The following is an 18459-nucleotide window of genomic DNA, read 5'->3' as shown; positions in this document are numbered from 1 at the left end:
CCCCTGAGCACACTGCTGGCTCATGTCCAGCCAGCTGTGGGTCAGCACCCTCAGGTCCCTTTCTGCCTGGGCAGCCACTCTGTCCCAGCCTGTAACACTGCAGGGGGCTGTTGAAGCCAAAGTTCAGGACTTGGCACCTGGACTTATTAAACTTCATCTTATTAGATTCTGCCCATCTATTCAGGTCCCTTTGCAGAGCCCTCCTACCCACCAGCAGATTGACACGCTCACAGTTTGGTCTCATCTGCAAATTTACTGATGATGGACTCAATCCCTTTATCCAGATCAGCAATGAATATATTAAACTGGACTGGCCCCAGCACTGATCCCTGGGGGATACCACTGGTGACTGGCTGCCAGCCATCGAAATATAATCTATTATATTTTCACCATCAAAATATAATCTATTTTAAAATATGTTACAGCATAATACCTTGTAGTGTTTATTTCTTTGCTTTATTTAGTTCATAGCTCATATAAAGTTCAGATAAGTCTGTGCTCAAAGAGGGTATATTTTCTTTGTATGCTCACCTGGAGGAGGATCACCTTTATCTCAGTTCTGGTACTATCCTGTCCTGGGGAGTATCTTATTCCTGAGTGATTATTATGTTACTGCAATTCTTTCAATTCTTACTCCAACCTCTATGAGACTACAGGTCATATCCCAGTTTTCTGTACAATAACGCTTCATTTCATTCTCCACATTGCATCAAATACAAATCTGTCTTCAGAACACAGCTGTAAAAGCTATTGCACATATATCAGTGTTATCTTGAGAATTCACCAGTGGCCAACTTGCAGTGGTAAATGATTCCTCACAACACCATGGGACCTGCTTTTTGGTAAAGAACAGCCTGACACTGGAATGCTCTCCTCTGCTGGCCAGCCATACCAGAAATCCCCTGAGCTTTGTGATATCTAGCCAAGTGGGAATGCTCAGTCCATATAAAGGAACATAAAATTATCAAAGAAAAAAGCATCAGCTTGAATGGTGACCTCTTCTATTATACTGCTAAGAGCCTTCCCATTCTTCTTGTCCCGTATTATTTTATGCACATACAGTAATTTAAATTCTTCCTTCAAAAGATTTCACTTTTCTTTACTTACAGTATCTATATCCTTTGTAAATGAAGACATTTATATCTTTGCTACTTATTTCACTAATACCAGATAAAAGATTTGCTGTTCATGTATTTGTACAGAGCTTGTCATTTTATATTATGACATAACATGACATTTTGCCTCTGTGGTACTTTTGATAATGTCAAATAAAAGTACAGAAGACTGGAATTTGTAGTTAGACATTTTTTTCTCTTTCACCCTAAAGGCATGGAACCATTCAAACACGCAAATTATTTGTGAGAAGATATATTAAATAGGGTTAATTGACATCGACAAACAATAAGATGAAACTACAAAAGATTCTTTTCTTCAAAGTGAAGCAGAGGGTTTACCTTTTTGTTACAGGTTTTGCATGATAATATTATCTTGTCATCTTGATCATCAGAAACTAAGCTGTGCTTGCAAAAGAAGCCAATCAGTAAAAAACACCATTTTTTTCAAATTAATAAATAAAAGCAGTATGCTGAACAGAGTACCTTTTAATAGTAATATCTATAAAAAGAGAATGCACTGTCTTTGTAATAAACCAAAACATGAAAAATAGCACAAAGAAGACTCTTTAACAAAACCTAATTGAGGATAAACCTGTCATATTAAAGCATGTTCTTGGCAAGAAGGTTATGCACAAAACCTTTCTGTGATTAATCTAAAAGTTTAAGCTGAAGAAGTACCGTATAATTGCTTATTATGATGAGCTTCTTACAGAATCTTAAGGGAGAATATAATTTGCACAAACATATGCTAGTTTTTAGATTGCTTAATATTTCTTACGGGAAAATGGTTAGAACATTAATGAATAATAACAACAGATAATTTCATTATAGTTAACACAGTCATAAGCGTTTTTTTTGTTGGTATCTGAAATGATAATTTCCACAATATATGAAAATAAATTATTTAGAACTGTTTTTGTCTCACATTTTATTGAATCTAGAAAAAACATACATTGCGAATCATCAGATTGATTTCTTTCTTTTAAAGATTTTCTAAAATTCACATTTATCCAGGGAAAATAAATGTCTTTTATAATGATAAAATCATTGATGTCATATATTTTTTATTAACATATGTTAATAAAAAGTATTAAATAAAGCTTAGAGTTTTGCATGATTTAATAAATTGTAAATATTTAGCAGCATAAGACAAGAGATAGAAAGTAACATTCCTTGAAGTTACAAGAATAAGAAATGCATGTGTAATACTAGTGTTAGTTGGAAAAAGGCCTTTTCCTATCAGATTGTATTTCCTACCTTTTTTGGGTTAGTAGAACTAAGAAAGAAAGCACTTGAAAACAATCTTTTGAAACAGGTCATGTCAGACTGCATCATCCACATATATTTCCGTATTGTCTTATCGTAAAAGGTAACCTATAAACCATTTAACAACTGGTACATGGGATCAGCTGTCTTTTTCTTTCATGTGGCAGCAAATTTTTCATCAAGCAAATGTCGGCCTTCAAATGTTTCTCATAGGTCAAGACACCAATAGCAAAAATTCTGTATGAATGGTCAACCCTTTTTCTAACCTTTTACTTAGCAATAGCAGGGACTATATGTTATTTTAAAAAATCTTTTATTTTCATAAATTTAAAAGGCATAGTCAGCAGAAACACATTTCCAATCAGTTAGAGACTGGATCGACTCAGTCAAGTTTTGACATTTCTTCTTAGCCTGAATAATTTGCATTCACCAGAGTAAAAACAGACCAAAAGGTCCAAAGGTATTAGAAGGATTTGCAAGAAAACTAGGATTTCACTCCCCTGAAGGTCTAGGTTCTTTGGAATGTTGTCTTACATGCCTTTGTTTAGAAATCTCCCTTGGGATGTGAGACAGAGGAAAACCTCACTGTACCTAAATCTAGGTGCTTTCCAGTGGTCTGTCCAGAACAACATACAGTCTTCAGTGGAAGTGTCTCAGGTATCTGTTGTTATTGTCACTGTTGCTGTTATTGGTCTTGTTGTTATCAGGGTTGTGGTTGTTGCTGTTATTACTACTATTATTATTATTGTTATAGGGGGCCCTCATGGTTGAACTTTGAGAAGGTATTACATTCTTTATATATTACTGTTCTGAGAATTTCTTTAATTGAAAAAGACACAAAATTAAATAAAGTGTTAAATCAATTTATTTTCTTGTTGAAATGCACATCAAAATTCTCTTGGCAAACTTCAATATTCAGATTCTCTAATACTGATACTGATACACCAGTGAGAGAGAAAAAAAATAGTGGTGTAAATACTCTAAAAATTCTGCAGAAGATCCAGGCAATAAATGTCCCTGTATGAACATGAATAACAAAATGACAACCCTATTTTGCTATTTCGTTTGAATCTAGTTGCCAATCTTCTTTACTTGCTTGAACTAGTTTCTAAATCATGAAATTCACAACACTTTTCTGTATCATAGCATTAAGTTTCAGGGAACTTGTGACCAGTTAACATGACTCAGGAAATATTCCAAAGTTTCTGACTACTTTTAGCTGACTAGTTTTCAACAAAATCATAAAACAATACTAAAGCTTCAGAGTAAGATATTTACTTTTAATTTTTTTTACAATACTATGTGTCAGCTAACAATATCAGATGAGGTCATGGACCATGATATTTATATTACATGTGGGGGATGTGTATACCACTATGGACTTGTGTGAGGAGCACAACAGGTGAATTTATTTTTTGTAGGTAACAGTGGTCTGGCATCACTTCCATTCATATCCATTTATGCCTCCTTGTATTTATTGTGCATGGTAGATGGAATACAGTAACTAAGAATGACATTGTCTTCATGTTTTAAGAAGTCATGTACATCAAATGCATTTTAGAATTGTATATATGTCACAGCCCTTTGAAATCGATGGATTATTGCTAGATTTTAAATATCAAAACTATAGTTTATTTGTTTTAAAATATTAGAAAGTAACTCATATTTTATTGCAATTTACTCTGTCTTTGGTCATAGAATTTACATCTTCCAAATCTACTATTTACACTGTTCATTACTGTTGCCTTCATTTTTACAATTTTTTTTGGTGTACATTCTGTTTCTGTATACAATAACACTTTTCTAAAAATGTAGCAAAATATGGCTATGGGCTGTGGACATCTGACTTTATTTCTTCCATTATTTCGATAATTTATCACTGTTGCTCTATTCATTGCTTAAAATTCAATCTAGATGGGGCAAAAGGGCTGTTGATACAGAATTTAGGAATGTAATAATTTACTAAATCCAAATTCTTTCAATTTTGTCTCCATTCTACAAGCCACAGAGAATTCCCAATTAATACCAGGGTTGTTTAAACAAGCTGATATCATATAGTCCAGAAGCATAATCTTATTAACTTGATTTTTCCTCCTATCTTCATACAAGTTTTTATTTATCTTTCTCTTTCATCTCCTTAGAGATTCATTGTACAGTGTACCTGTTGTATTATAATTTCAATATTCCTATTCATAAGCTACCTTATTTTCTGAAGATGTCAATTCATTTCTTCATGTGTTTGATTTTTCCTAACTTGTAAGGCACAATAAAACTCCCAATATTTCTTGTAAATCTTTCTGCCATAGGAGAACTAGAGTATGAGGTGATTATATAGGATTTAGATGGTTTTTCCCAAAAAATACTGCCTTCAGAATGATCTAAGAAATCACATGGTAAAATGCTTTGCTTTTAAATTAGATTCAAATACTTATTTTTATTTTTCTAGAGACTGATAGTTGGTTTCCATCATGCTGAATCTTCATGCTGCCACTCAGTGCTCAGAATGCATCTCTTAGAGCAGACCAGAGGAGGGAATTTCTCCTAAGGGTGCTCTCCAACTTATGAACTGAATGGAGTTCTAAACCCACGGAAGAACACAAAAACAACTGCTTTGAATGCTCCTACAACAAAAAAAAACCCCGACTTTCAAACGTAATACTTCTATTTTGTAGGTGATTTGAGGGGTCTGGAGGGGTTCTGTTTGCTTTTTTTATTATTATTATTTTTCTTTCCCCTGTGTAGATGACAATACTTGATACAGATAAGCCGGTGTTGCAAAAGTTTTTAAATAGGATTTTGACAAAAATTGATAGCTAGTTTTGACCTCTAATGCAATACATTATGAGACAGGCAAACATAACAAAAAAAAAATCACTTCAAATATTCCTTGTCAACATTACATCAGAAAACTACAGCTATTTCTATATCTTTGCTTAGTACCTTAGGACTCATTTTACTTTACAGCTCCTCTGAGAATGCCAGTTTGTAACCTTTCCAGATACAGCAAATGAAGCACAGCTCAGAATGAATTAGACTGGGAACAGACTACAGAGAAGAGAGACTTTGCCTATAATCCTCCAGCTATCTCATCACAGAATCATAGAATACCAGATTGGAAAGGACCTCAATGATCCTCTGGTCCAACCATCTTTTATTCTGACCTCTCTTTATTTTCAATCACCTTAAAATGGCAAAAGGAAAAGGGCCAAATCCTGCCTCTGCATTATATACACCGCTCACTGTAATTTATCTGAAGGCAGAACTAAGGCCCAACTTTCTTACAGCAGAATCTATTAACATTTAATGTAGGACATCTCCCTTTCTCCTCAGGTCTTGCTTCTCAAATTTAATCAAAATCAGGTTTTTTTAATGTCTAATCTTATCTTCTATCTTTTCACATGAATGCCCTGGCTCTGGTACTTTTCCCCTATCCTAAGATGCTATTTTCATTGTCCATTTCTAACTTCTGTTTACAGGATCATATTTTCCTTCATCCCCTAGTCCATTTTCCTAGCCTTTCTTGTTTTCTTTCCAGCTGTCCTAGAAGTCCCCAGTAAATTGCCAAATCTACTCCTTCTGGTATCCAAAGTGTCTAAATTTTCCTACTAGTTAATTTTAAGTTCAATTGCTTAAGTTTTAGCTGCCTAGGATGGAAAAACTTACTAAGCAGTCATGCTTAGGTGTTAAAGCACTTATGTTATGCCTTTTTCTAACTCTATTATATAATGAAATTGCTTTGTGTATTTCAAAAAAGTAATCAAACAAAATACATTTTTATTAGTATATGTTTTAAAGAATTGACTAAAGTGAAATTTTAAAACATGTATTCCTACTCTCAATAAGTTCCTTATATTTGTACCTCCTCAGGTCTTACAGAATCACTAATTGCTCTATAAAAAAAATAAGAAATGAGCTTGTATATTGTATGTATAAGAATGACCTTGTATATTCCACAAAAGTAATGTCTATATAACACTCCACAATTATTTTTAAGGCATTTAATTTGTCTTCTATGTGTGTATATGCATAATTTTCTGCTTTAAACAAACTTTTCTATCTGTCTGGAGAGAACAGGTAAGGAAGTCTCAGATTTCTGAGGTTTCTGGTACAGTAATTTGAGAGATGTATTTCTTCTGTCAGTAGACACCAGCAATTGCTGCAACTGATGTTTCATCCATTACACCAGCTCGATTTCTCAGACAATGGATAATTAGCTAGACTTTTCTGCTGGATGATTACTTCTATCTTTTGAGGAATCTCATGCTATAATGGACAAAATGTCATGAATAATGAGGTATTATGTTGGTGAAAGCTACATCACTAAAAAGTATATTGTTCTTTGTCTTTGAAGAAGGAAAGTCTTTTATGCATTAGTGGTTTCAGTTCTGTTTCATCTCTTGCTTTAGAGAGAATGTTAACACTATCTAGAAAATTAAAAAGTGAAGATAAATCTATATAAAGCTCATCTTATATCTGAAGAAGAACTTGAAATAAAAGGACTGCTGCAATTTTAAAAATCCTCAGTATGCTCAGACAAAGTTTGTCATTTAATCATGCATGAAGATTTTTTGCCTCTGAAATGGCTTGTTATAATATTATAATTGTATTAGGTGACTCACATTTATGAAATTACTTTTGGATATTGCATTATATATTTCCAAGGATGTATTTTTCCTAAGTGCTGCCTATTGAGTTTATTCAAATTATCCCATAGATACGGATGAGGGTCTTTTATTCTCTATGTGAGATGTTTGAAATACAGAAACAGACTCTTTCAGCATGTGCTCTGCAGCAAGTTCACTGCACAGCATCCCCTGGATCACTGCACATTTTACACAGGGAACAGAAAAGTTGGAGTACTCTCAGTTTCTCAGTACTCTCAGTTTCTTCTGAACTAGCAAAACAACAGCAGCATATTTGTGTTTATAGAAGTTTGCACAGAGATAGGTAGCATTGAGCAAGCAGCAAATGGCAAGGCAATGACAATTATTAGGTTTTCACTCTGCTACAACAGTTCCTGTTGCCATGTGGTACATGCCTTTTACTTGGAGCTCCTTGCAAGCTTGAAGACCCAGGGGAAAGACAGAGTGAAAGAGAGAAGTTTAGTACTGGAAATATGTGCCATTAAAAACTCTTTTTGACTTTCTGATCATTCCTTGACAATTTTTTGTCCGTTTTGATGCACTACAGCACCTACAAGGACTACAGGTATTCTGTAAGGAAGTTTTTGTGTGATTGTGCTGGCTTTGGTTGAGATAGACTTAATTTTCTTTGCAGTGACTGGTATGGGGTTGTGTTTTGGATTTGTGCTGAACACAGGGTTGATAACACAGAGTTGTTTTTGTTATGGCTGAGCAGCGTTTACACAGAACCAAGACATTTTCTGCTAGTTCTGTTAGTACTCCCACACTGGTGAGGAGTCTGGGGCTGCATGGAAAGTTGGGAGGAGACATGGCCAGGACAGCTAACTCCAACTGACTAAAGGGATATTCCAGACTATGTGACATCATTCTCGTCTGTAAAGTATCAGGGGAGAAGAAGCAAGGGCAAGATATTTGGGATTATGTCATTTGTCTTCCCAAGTCATCATTACTGGTGATGGGGCCCTGCTCTCTTGGAGATGGTTGAACACCTGCCTGTTCATGGAAAGCATTGAAATTAATTCCTTATTTTGATTTACTTGTGTATGACTTCTGCTCCACCTATTCAACTGCCTTTCAGCACACAAGTTTTCTATGTTTTGCCCTTTTGATTCTCTCCCTGATCCTATCGGTGGGGGAGTAATTGAGCTGCATGGGGTTTGGCTGCTGGCTGGAGTTAAACTGTGATGGTGATGTAGAGATAGTGAGATTCTATCTAATACCACAGGTCCTGGGTATGCTTGGAACAGCTTCTATATACGGGTTTCAAAGACGATGAGAAAAAAACATCTTGATGACTGACTCACTTTGGCTGACTATTCTACTGGGGCATAGGTGCACCCACAGGATTACTCTCTTAGGAGTGATTTTCTAAATTAAATGAAACTGAGAGTGATAGTTCATTGCTGAATAACATCCCAAGATAACCCATAAACAAACCTGGGCAATTTCAAGGTGAATATTGCCAGAATGCTCTGGTGGCCACCATGGTGAACAGGGGCAGGTCAGACAGGGAGCAGCACCAGGGACAGCCCCATCATCAGAAATCTCCTGGGAGTGGAGGCAAACCATGGGCCCACAGGTGGTTCTGGCTTAGTGGGGTCTGTGACCAGGCAGAGCAGGGCTGTGGGGAGCTGGACCAGTCCTTCTCAGTGTTGTTGGGGGAGGGCCTGATAGCCCTGGGTGGCTGACAAAGGGTCCTGGGCCGTAGCCAGGGTGGGGGGACCTCCAGGGGGGGTGGGGGTGGTTGGCAGGGAAAGGAAAGCGCACAGGACCCTGCCAAAATTGTGGACCCAGAGCTATCTTGCCAAAATGGAAAAGGTTTCAGTGTTCAGCAAATTTTGTTAAGTAAGCCATCACTAATGTATTGACAAAATTATCTAAATAAAAATGCAAACTAGCGGAATAGGTGGGGTGTCAATAAAGCAGCAAGATACTTGGTGCTTAGCCCAGTGATGATGGAGAAAAACTGCACCTCAGCTGGCATGATTCTTCTTTTACACCATGAACAGAAGTGTTATCATTTCTCATGAGTGCCAAAACAGACAGGTGGCCAAGAAGTTATTTACTACAACCCATGACATGAATGTAGATCATGAAAAGAACGTGTATATGGTAATGTCTCAAATTAAAGAAATTATATTGTCTGAGACTCACTCCAGTATCTTTTTTTCATGCTGAAAATGTTCAGGTTACCACACACCTGCCTTCTCTTTTCTGTCTCTTCACAGTTCTTCCTTACATATCCAGCCCCCAAGTATCTTTTAATATACTACACCAAAATCAAGACCCTAAGCATGTGCTATACACAAGCAAGACCCCTGAAGTAGTGACATACCATAGAGATTACTCCAAAAGAGCAAGGTATTTGTCTTCTCAAACCTTCCTGTATTCACCAATGTTTGGCTATCATTCTTTTTTTTTCTTAGATTTATTGTCCCATTTAATGATTAACAAATAATTTTTTTATTTCAGTGAAAAGGAGAATTAAGAAGTACTCTGATGCCAGAGCTGAGATATTAAATTATGTATGAGTGTTTTGTAGCCTAATGCTTCTAACTTTACTCTTGTAATGATTCCAGGCTTTGCATTCTTTAGTCTTTGTGTCTTATATACTCATGAAGTGGAGAACATCTTTTGCTGAGTACTTTCTTTACCAAGCAATGACTGCAGATTGTGTTCAGTAAAACATGCTGTCTTGTTTAGTGATTATATGTTTCAGGGGAAAAAAAACAACCAAAAAACAAACCAAGAAACAAAAAAAAAAATATACTTGGGATTTTTTAAATTATTTTTTATTATTATATATTTCTCATTCTTTGGATTCTAGTTAGATAAACAAAAATATATGACTGCTGAATGGTAGCCTCAGATTTTTTTCTGATTGGAGATTAAAAATTATGTCCAGAACACAAAAAGATCTTTTTCTTTTATTTCTGGTTTTTTCTTTTTTCTCTTTTTTTTTAAAAGTATCTTTTTAATGACTTATCATTATCTTTCTTGATATTGTCCTTCCTAATTTGAAAACAACTGTGCAATTTCAGACCTGTTCCACATTATCCTAGAAACCCATGAATTGGTGGATGATGCTTTTTCAAATAACCAGCAGTGCAAATTTAAAACTTAAGTGTCCAGTGAAGCTCAGCAAGCTGAGCAACTGAATACTGAGCAGATTTAACAACAAAGACACTTTCTGTAGCCACTGAACTTTCTAATTTTGTTTCTTGTTCATAAATTTTAAAAGTGGCAAGCACATATTTTAGTAGTTTGTTACCCATTGACTTTAGTGGGAATATCATAGCCAAAATTCATTGCATTGCTTTTGTTGGAAGGTATTGTATGGCAAGTAATTGAACAAAATGCAGATTGCATACAATGTAACTCTACATAATTACAAATGAGTAAAAAAAATTGCAGATAAAAATCGAGACAACAAACTAATATATTAACAGACAACAAAAAATATTTTAAAAATACATTTTAATTCAGTGAAAAATATGATTCCATTGACTTCAGCAGACTTGTGACAAATTAAAGGACATGGCTCATAGATTTATGTGTTTGGAGACATCCTATTCACTAAAACTATGCCTTTGTAAATGTTTGATGTGTTTATTATGGTCTATGTCCTAATTTTTTAAGTTCTTTTTTTTTTTTTAATAATAAGGTACTTGTGTATTACTGGCTTTTCTATTGATGTCTGGTCCTTTATTTTTTTAGCCAGCTCAGGATTATACCTTATGAAATAAGAAACATTAACAAGAATAATAGGTACCTGCATATGCAGTACTCTTAGTGGTCTCTCCAACACCATTGCTGTTCATACAAAATTTCTTTATAACTTTGTAAATATATGTTTGTGAAATTTGTATCCACCTTATATTGGTTATTATATTTTATGCCTTTTTTGAGTTATTGTCAATTTTCTTCCTTTTATATATTTTTTCCTCCTTTTTAGGTAATTAAATTACAGACATGAAACATTAACAATTATTCTTTCATGGTCTTCAGAGCACAAACATTGTAGAACACAGAAATGTGTGGAAATGTGCACGTTAAATAGCAAAAATACAGAAAATCTCAAAGGTCATTTTAACTTTATATGAAAGCTCTATGCTCAGGCAACTGTCCCTGTTTCTTCTGATCACATCCACATTTACCTGAACTGGCAAACCCTAGGAGCCCAAAAGCTAAGACCTGGTTTTATGCATAACTACATTGTCTTTTAAGGTAAATTGAGTTCAGAATAAGTTCATTCTGCCTGCAGTTTCTCTCTGTGTTTTCATCAGGGAATGCCAAGGAAGGATTTAGATGGTCTCTGTCTCCCAACACCATCTATGTTAGGCTGTCACAAGGACAATTGGCACAGGCAAGCTGCCAGATCAGAAAGGGAGCAGTGGGACACATCTACGGTACGTGGGGGAAATCTGTAATAATATAATTAAAGCAACAGAGAATTGGCTGGTCAAATGCAAATGTCTGCTTAAGGCTGAGATTAATTGCTCTCTGAAGCCAACTGGCTGTACTGAGGAGTTCAAACCAGCTGACAGGACAAGCCCAGACAAATGTTGAGACCCTGCACAGTCAGGTCAGTGCAAGGTCTGCAACCTTCTACTACTAATGGCCAAATTATATCTATCAGGATGCACCAATATTTATGTCCTTAACTATAACAAACATTAAATCCAAGATGTGAGCAGCGACCAAGTCAGCAGGAGCATTTGAATTATGCATTACTCTTTAGGCTATCTACAATTAATCAAAGGTGCTTTGAAAACATGATCAGCACTGGAGACTCCAAATTTTGGGTAGCAATTTAAAATTTGGTCACTCCAATGACCTCATAGTGGACATACAACCTGACATGTCCGTAATCAGAATGTAATGATGAGAGATATGATGTTATTTTTAAAACTTTGTCTTTTATGTAAACCATACATAACTCAATAATTTTTGTTTGTTTCTTTTGTTTTACTAAGTATGTGTACATCATTTTACTAAAATGGCATCTTTTCAGCAGCATTAATTAAAATTGATATTTCTTTAGCCCCTCTATATGCTGAAGTTTAATACATATTTCAATCTGAGGCCTAATATAGCTATTATTAGTAGAGGACAAATGAATAAATATCAGTAGTTCCTATTCTTAAAAATATTGATGGCTTGTTATGTATCCAATTAACTTTGTTTTCAGTGTATTACTCAGTAACATAAATTGCCAGTACCTCTTGAAAGTCTTGACTGATTTTTTTAAAATTTCAATACCTGTCTTTGTAGATCACAAGGCAAATTAAAATCACTCAGACATTTAACATAGCACTTAATCCAACCCCCCCCGCAAAAAAAAGGCAAAAACATATTTGCTACATTTTGTTGTCTTTGAGTTTTTCAGTTCTTGTGCCTTCCTTTTGTCTAGATTGTGCTTTCTTAACTAGCAGGTAATTTAAATATTATTGTGTATTTTTCAGAATTATTTGTTTATTGTATTCATTACTTCTGAGAAGAAGCAGAGTGTGTTTGGGAGTATCCACGTGTTTACAGATTTGGATGTACATTTGTTTGTTTTTCAAATAAAATGTCTACAATTAATTTGCTGGAGTCATAATATATGTTTATGATTATCAAATATTCCTGTAGCATTTCCCCTTATATCTTACCTTTTTCCTTTTAATTCAAATCCAATGTAATTGTAAGTTATGTATTTACCTTTTAATTAGAATACCAGCAAGGAACATATTTTCAGCCTAAAAAAATAATTGCAGCATATGTTTTCATATTATCTATACAAGCTATACAAAATCCATAAAAAGAGGAACAGGGAAAGAAAGGGAAATATCCAATCTGTTGTGCATTTTTCTACAGCAGAATCCACTCCCCATTTTTTTCTTTTCTTAATAAGTCACTGTAATAACATATTTAGTTGGTAACAGGTGGTATTTTTTCACAATCTTGGATGAATATTTAGATTGTCATAAAGCCATATGTTCTATGCAACACCCCTTAATTTATTAAGAAATAAGAAAGCAGTCAGTGTGAGTGGCATTTTCTGTTATCCACCAGATTTACAAACCTTCAAGTATTTATTTGAAGATTGTAGTTAGAGATGTCTTTGTTATTGTTACATATCAAAGAACTCCACTAAGGGTAGAAAATATTTAATGTCTCAGTATCCTGCAAATTACTTGAAAAATTCTACTAATGATACATCTTCTCCTTTGACTTTATGTTCATAGAAAGACTGCCATCCTGATAATGAGCATAGATTAATTAAAGCAATGGACTAAGACTGACTTTTGACAACAGCTGTGAGAATTTAAATTGTTCTGTGGATAGTGCAAAGTACATAAACAAGATACTTCAAGGTGTCAGTGGTCTTAATTAGTACATACAAAACATGTATTTGTTGTGATTGAGCAGCCCATTTGTTTTATTATCCTGAAACTAACCTGAAATCTTTCTTTATTTTTATCTTTCTGTTTTGTTTTGCAGCTCCTTTGGTATGTGTCTCTGGCGTTATTTTCCACCAGTAGCATCCTATCTAATTTTGAAATAGAATATCTTTAATGTTGTGGATTTGAAGTGAACTACCTGTTTTCTTAATTTTCTTTCAGACAAGACTGACAGATGCATCTTCACTGGGAATTAAAATTTTTTTTCAGTAGTGGACATAAAAGATATCCTTCTATCCCATCTTCATAGTGATAGATCATCACATTTTGACATTTCCTTGGAATCTCGTTAATATCTGGATTGTGTTAGCAGCACCATAACAGTAAAAAATTTAAACAAATTCAGAATGTGGGCATCTCCTTATTCATAAAAATAAAATAAAATCACCACCATCTTCTCCCAGAACATTGCTTAATGTGATGACACCTGAAACAGTCATTCTCATATCAGCCGCCTTCAAAATTAATCTCTGTTTGTCTCTAAAACTTGATATATCTCATGAAGTATGTCTGCCCTCATGAAGGTGACTTGCATTCATAATTGTTATCTGTAGGAATTGTGGTGGGGAGATTAAAGAAATACATGTAACAACATCAAAACTTTGTCTGACCAGACTAAAATAAACCTGAATTGAACACCCTTTAAATTAATATATAAAATTCTCCAAATATCACTGGAAATGGCAATCAAGAATGGAAGAAGTACTAAAATAGAAGATAAGGAAATGAGACATGAGATGGGGTTAAAACCATAAAAAAGAAAAATATATTTTAATTGCCTTAAGCAGAGAGAGAGAAAAAAGTTACATTACTGGTCAGTTGTTAGAGCAGTTACTATTTCTTCAGTGACACTTAGATAGTGCAGTGATATATGCTATTATAAGAACAAGAAACTAGCAAGCTAGATAGAAGAAATTAAAATAATATATGACCTGTCTTCGGTGTCAACAGAAGTACATCTTGAGTCAGTAGGTGTCTGATTAATTTTTTTTTAAGAGCTTGCTGTTTAAAATTTATGTTTTAATTCATGTTAATTGCTTTTTGTACCATTTTGTTATTTACTGATGATTGTGAATAAGGTTAGCACATTAAAATTTGTTATTAAGGGTCAGTTCATGGTCATTTTGCGGAAAAAATACTGTGACCACTTTTATATTTTGATTCTAAACAGAATGCAACATTATCAAGATAATGAGAGTGAAATCTAGTGCACCTAATTTGGCAAAAAGTTGATCCAGGCCACTGAGAGAAAGTTTTTAATTTTTCAATAAAGCTGGCCCAGAGTTACAATCATATTCTAAACCAGTAAACTGAAATCCAGACCACCTTAGTCAGCTGCTTACATCTTTTCATGTTACCTATCTGAAGGCCTGGACAGCAGTGGATGGCAATCTAGCCTTTCTCAGTGTAGGTGAGATGTCCTTAACATGACTACAAGGCTAGACAGACCTAGACACGCGTTCCATTGCAGATGGGATTGCATGGACTGACTGCCACTTTGGTTTTACAGTTCAGTGGCTGCGACACTAACCTAAAATGGGGGAAAAAACACCCCAGCAAATCTACTCAGTTGATATTTAATTATGTTTTTAATGTGCCATACTTGAGATTGGAGACAATGAGAGACAATTACTATGGAGCACACAGTAAAATGCTTACTGGCTAACACACTCAAATGAGGATTAATATTTTTCCCAGTAAATGACTCCAGAAAAAGAAAAGTTTAAACACTTACATGTTTCCAAAGATAGTAGATAATGACAAAGAACTTGTCTAGCTTTATTGCATTGCATGAAAACAGCTTCTAATTTAAATTTGTGGCTGGTGCTGATCACTTCTCTCTGATGACCAGTGATAGTACTCAAAGGAACAACATGATGCTGTATTGGGAGAGGTTGAGGCTGGATAGTAGAAAAATATTCTTCATCCAAATGGAGGCTGGGCACTGGTTGGGCTCCCCAGGGAAGAGGGGAGTTGGAAGTGTTAAGCCTGACAAAGTTCAAGAAGCGTTTGGACAATACTCTCAGGCATATGGTGTGACTCTTGGGGATGGTCCTCTGCAGGACCAGACATTGGACAGGATGATCCTTATGGATTCCTTCCAACCCAGGTTATTCTATGATTTTAAATTTTTGTGGAAGATGTGACTGTTGGAAGAGTCATGTTTATCTGCTAAGATCAGTGGGGTGTAGTAAAGAACTATTTTGTCCAATTTTCCTTTTTTGTGAAAGGTTTCCAATAATGTTATGTTAAAGCAGTCCAACAGTTTAACAGTTTAATCTCCAAATTGGAATGGCCTTTGCATCTGGGAATTCATAGACTGTCTGAAATGAGCAGGTGTGGCCCCTAATTTAGGAATCTTCACTAAGAATTTTGATTAGGCAAAAAGACTACAGGCTTCTGTCTTATAGGTATCATTCCATGCCAGGCAGTTCAACAAGAATCACTGCCAAAAGGGAGTGACTGAGGCATCCTCCACAGTACCATTGCCTTAAACTAAGGGTTATGAATTATGATTTTGTTCCCTTGCACCCACCTCTTTCACCAGTATGACTGGAAATTCTGAGGATAGAATGAAAAATCTAGCTTGATGGCAACATATTAGAAGAAAAAATATCTGCAGTGATCAACACTTTAAATATAACTTGAAACCTACACTCTGTCTTTGAAATTGAACCCATACTACCTAGTGCCTTTGCTGTATGCGTGTATGAGTGTAGCAGGACACAAATTAAACATTATTCAGAAATGGATTTTTGGTTAAGATCAAGAAATTTTTAATTTTCAATTTCTGAAATTTTCAAGATCAGAAATTTTTAATTGCAGACAGTCAAAGACATAGTTACAAATATTTAGCTTTTTAAAAAATATTGCATTATATTTTTGTAATATTTCTCTAGTAAGCAATTTTTACATTGCAAGTCATAAAAGATTCAGAGTGATAAGACAGATGGCATCACTGACTCAATTTAATACACAACTTGGAGAATAAAAGAGCTGTTTAAAGTGGCAAAGTATGTTTTTATTTTTTGCCACAGAGAAGTAAACACTGGCTTTGCAGTCATCCACAGCATTCTTCTGTCAGCTTTCACATCTTCATTGTATCAATGGCAAATTGCAATAAGAAAAATCTTTAAAATAAACCATCTTTACTACTAGACTGCAATAAACTAGTTTCCTAAGAGAAAGAAAGCAAAGAAGTAGGTCTGTAACTCACTCTTAGAAGTCCAGCAACTTGTACTGAGATATATGTATTATATTAAGAAACTCAGATACATTTAGTTTTACAGTGTCAGCTGTCTAAATTGTAGTCAAATATGTTTATAAACAGGATTATTGACTCACTATATCAACCAGTAATTTGAGGTTTTCCCTACTTTGACTCAGTCAAACAGCTATTTCTTCCATTAAGACTGCTCCAGTTTTTCCCCTTACACATGTTTTTTTTGTTTGATGGGATAACACAAGTTTTGGACAGATGTGAAAGTTCTTCTTGATACACAGCTTCTTTATACTTAAAGAGGAAAAAATAAGGGGGAGGAGAGTGCAGAGGAAGGGTAGGGGAAATGTAATCCTGATAGCATTCAGATTTTATATTTCTGTAGACACTGAATAGATGGCCTATAATTTTTTCTGAATGTTAAAAGAGAATAGTTATAGTTAAGAATGACTTTCTGCTTGTCTTGGACTCCTGGTGTACAAAGAAGGTTCTGACAAGCTAAATTTTCCTGCTCTAAGTACAATTTTGTCATGGTACTGAGCCAACAGTCTATTCAGGATGGTCTGTAGTTTTGGCACAGGGCTCTAAATAAGTACAGAATTGGTATGCTGTCTTACACATATTATAAAAATTCAGATACTCTCATAAAGGAAATCAATGGTCATTACATTTAAGTAGGTACACAGCAAAGCCTACAAACTGCATTGGCACAGGCAGATTGTTCTGTTGTTCTCATATGGCTGCCAGCTTGGGTGAAAGAAAGTGCAAATAACAAAGCTTGCAATAAGCTGCAAACCTGAAATGTCCACCAACTGCATCAGGATCATAGAAGCTTATAACAAACACACTTGAACTTTCCAGCTCCTGTCTATAATTCCCATGTTACTGACATTTGCTAGCCAAATTATGGGGTCTGAGTAACCACAATCCTAATTGTGCAACTATCTGCTATTATTAAACAAGTTGAATACCAGACTATTTGCCTGAATTTGTCAAAGGACACAGCCTGATTGTTACCTAATATCAATTGCATTCTATTGTTAATTATCCTCTTTCAAAGATCACATAACACATTCCAGCATCATTAAAGATGCTGGAATGTGTTATGTGCTTAGACACTAATGCACTTACAAAAAACTACCAACCTAATTTTGAGAAGGCGAGCAAAATGTTTTTGTAAAGGAAAAAAAATAAAAGGGAATAAAGGAATTTCCCTTAAAATATATAAAATTCTAAGATCATTTAGCTAGAAACATGGGAATATTTAAACTACCAAGTAAAAAAAAGAGAATGTTTTAAAGTTTGGGGGTTTTTTTATTTTCTGCTACCAATGCTTTTCCAGTGCTTTTCTAGAATGTAGGTTTGTAATGTGGAATAAAATTAAAACCTGAAAAATTCATCTATTCATGGACTATCAGACCAGAAAGGATCACTAAAATATCTAGTCTCACCCTCCACATGGTATAAGATTCCATGCAGTTACTCTTTATTTGAACCCTATAACTTATGCTTGTCTACAGTCTAGTTTTCAGAAGTTTGTCTTGGAGAATGCAAAATCTTGCAAAATTACAAATCTTATTTAAGAATGGAAAGTTCTTATTGGAGGCTGTACTTGCAAAGAATTTTGAATAGCTTCTCGAAGTCTCCATCTCAGTAATTGAAAATCTTTTATTCTGAACATCTTTTTATTTAATAGATCAATGTTAGAATGAGAAATCACTGCTTTCTGCTAAGGAATCTCTTAAGAAATGCACAGTGCTCCAGTAACC

This window comes from Agelaius tricolor, unplaced genomic scaffold (assembly GCF_023055355.1).
Source record: "Agelaius tricolor isolate 1412-34295 unplaced genomic scaffold, bAgeTri1.0.p SCAF_7, whole genome shotgun sequence".
NCBI lineage: Eukaryota > Metazoa > Chordata > Aves > Passeriformes > Icteridae > Agelaius > Agelaius tricolor.
This window is presented reverse-complemented; position numbering follows the sequence as displayed.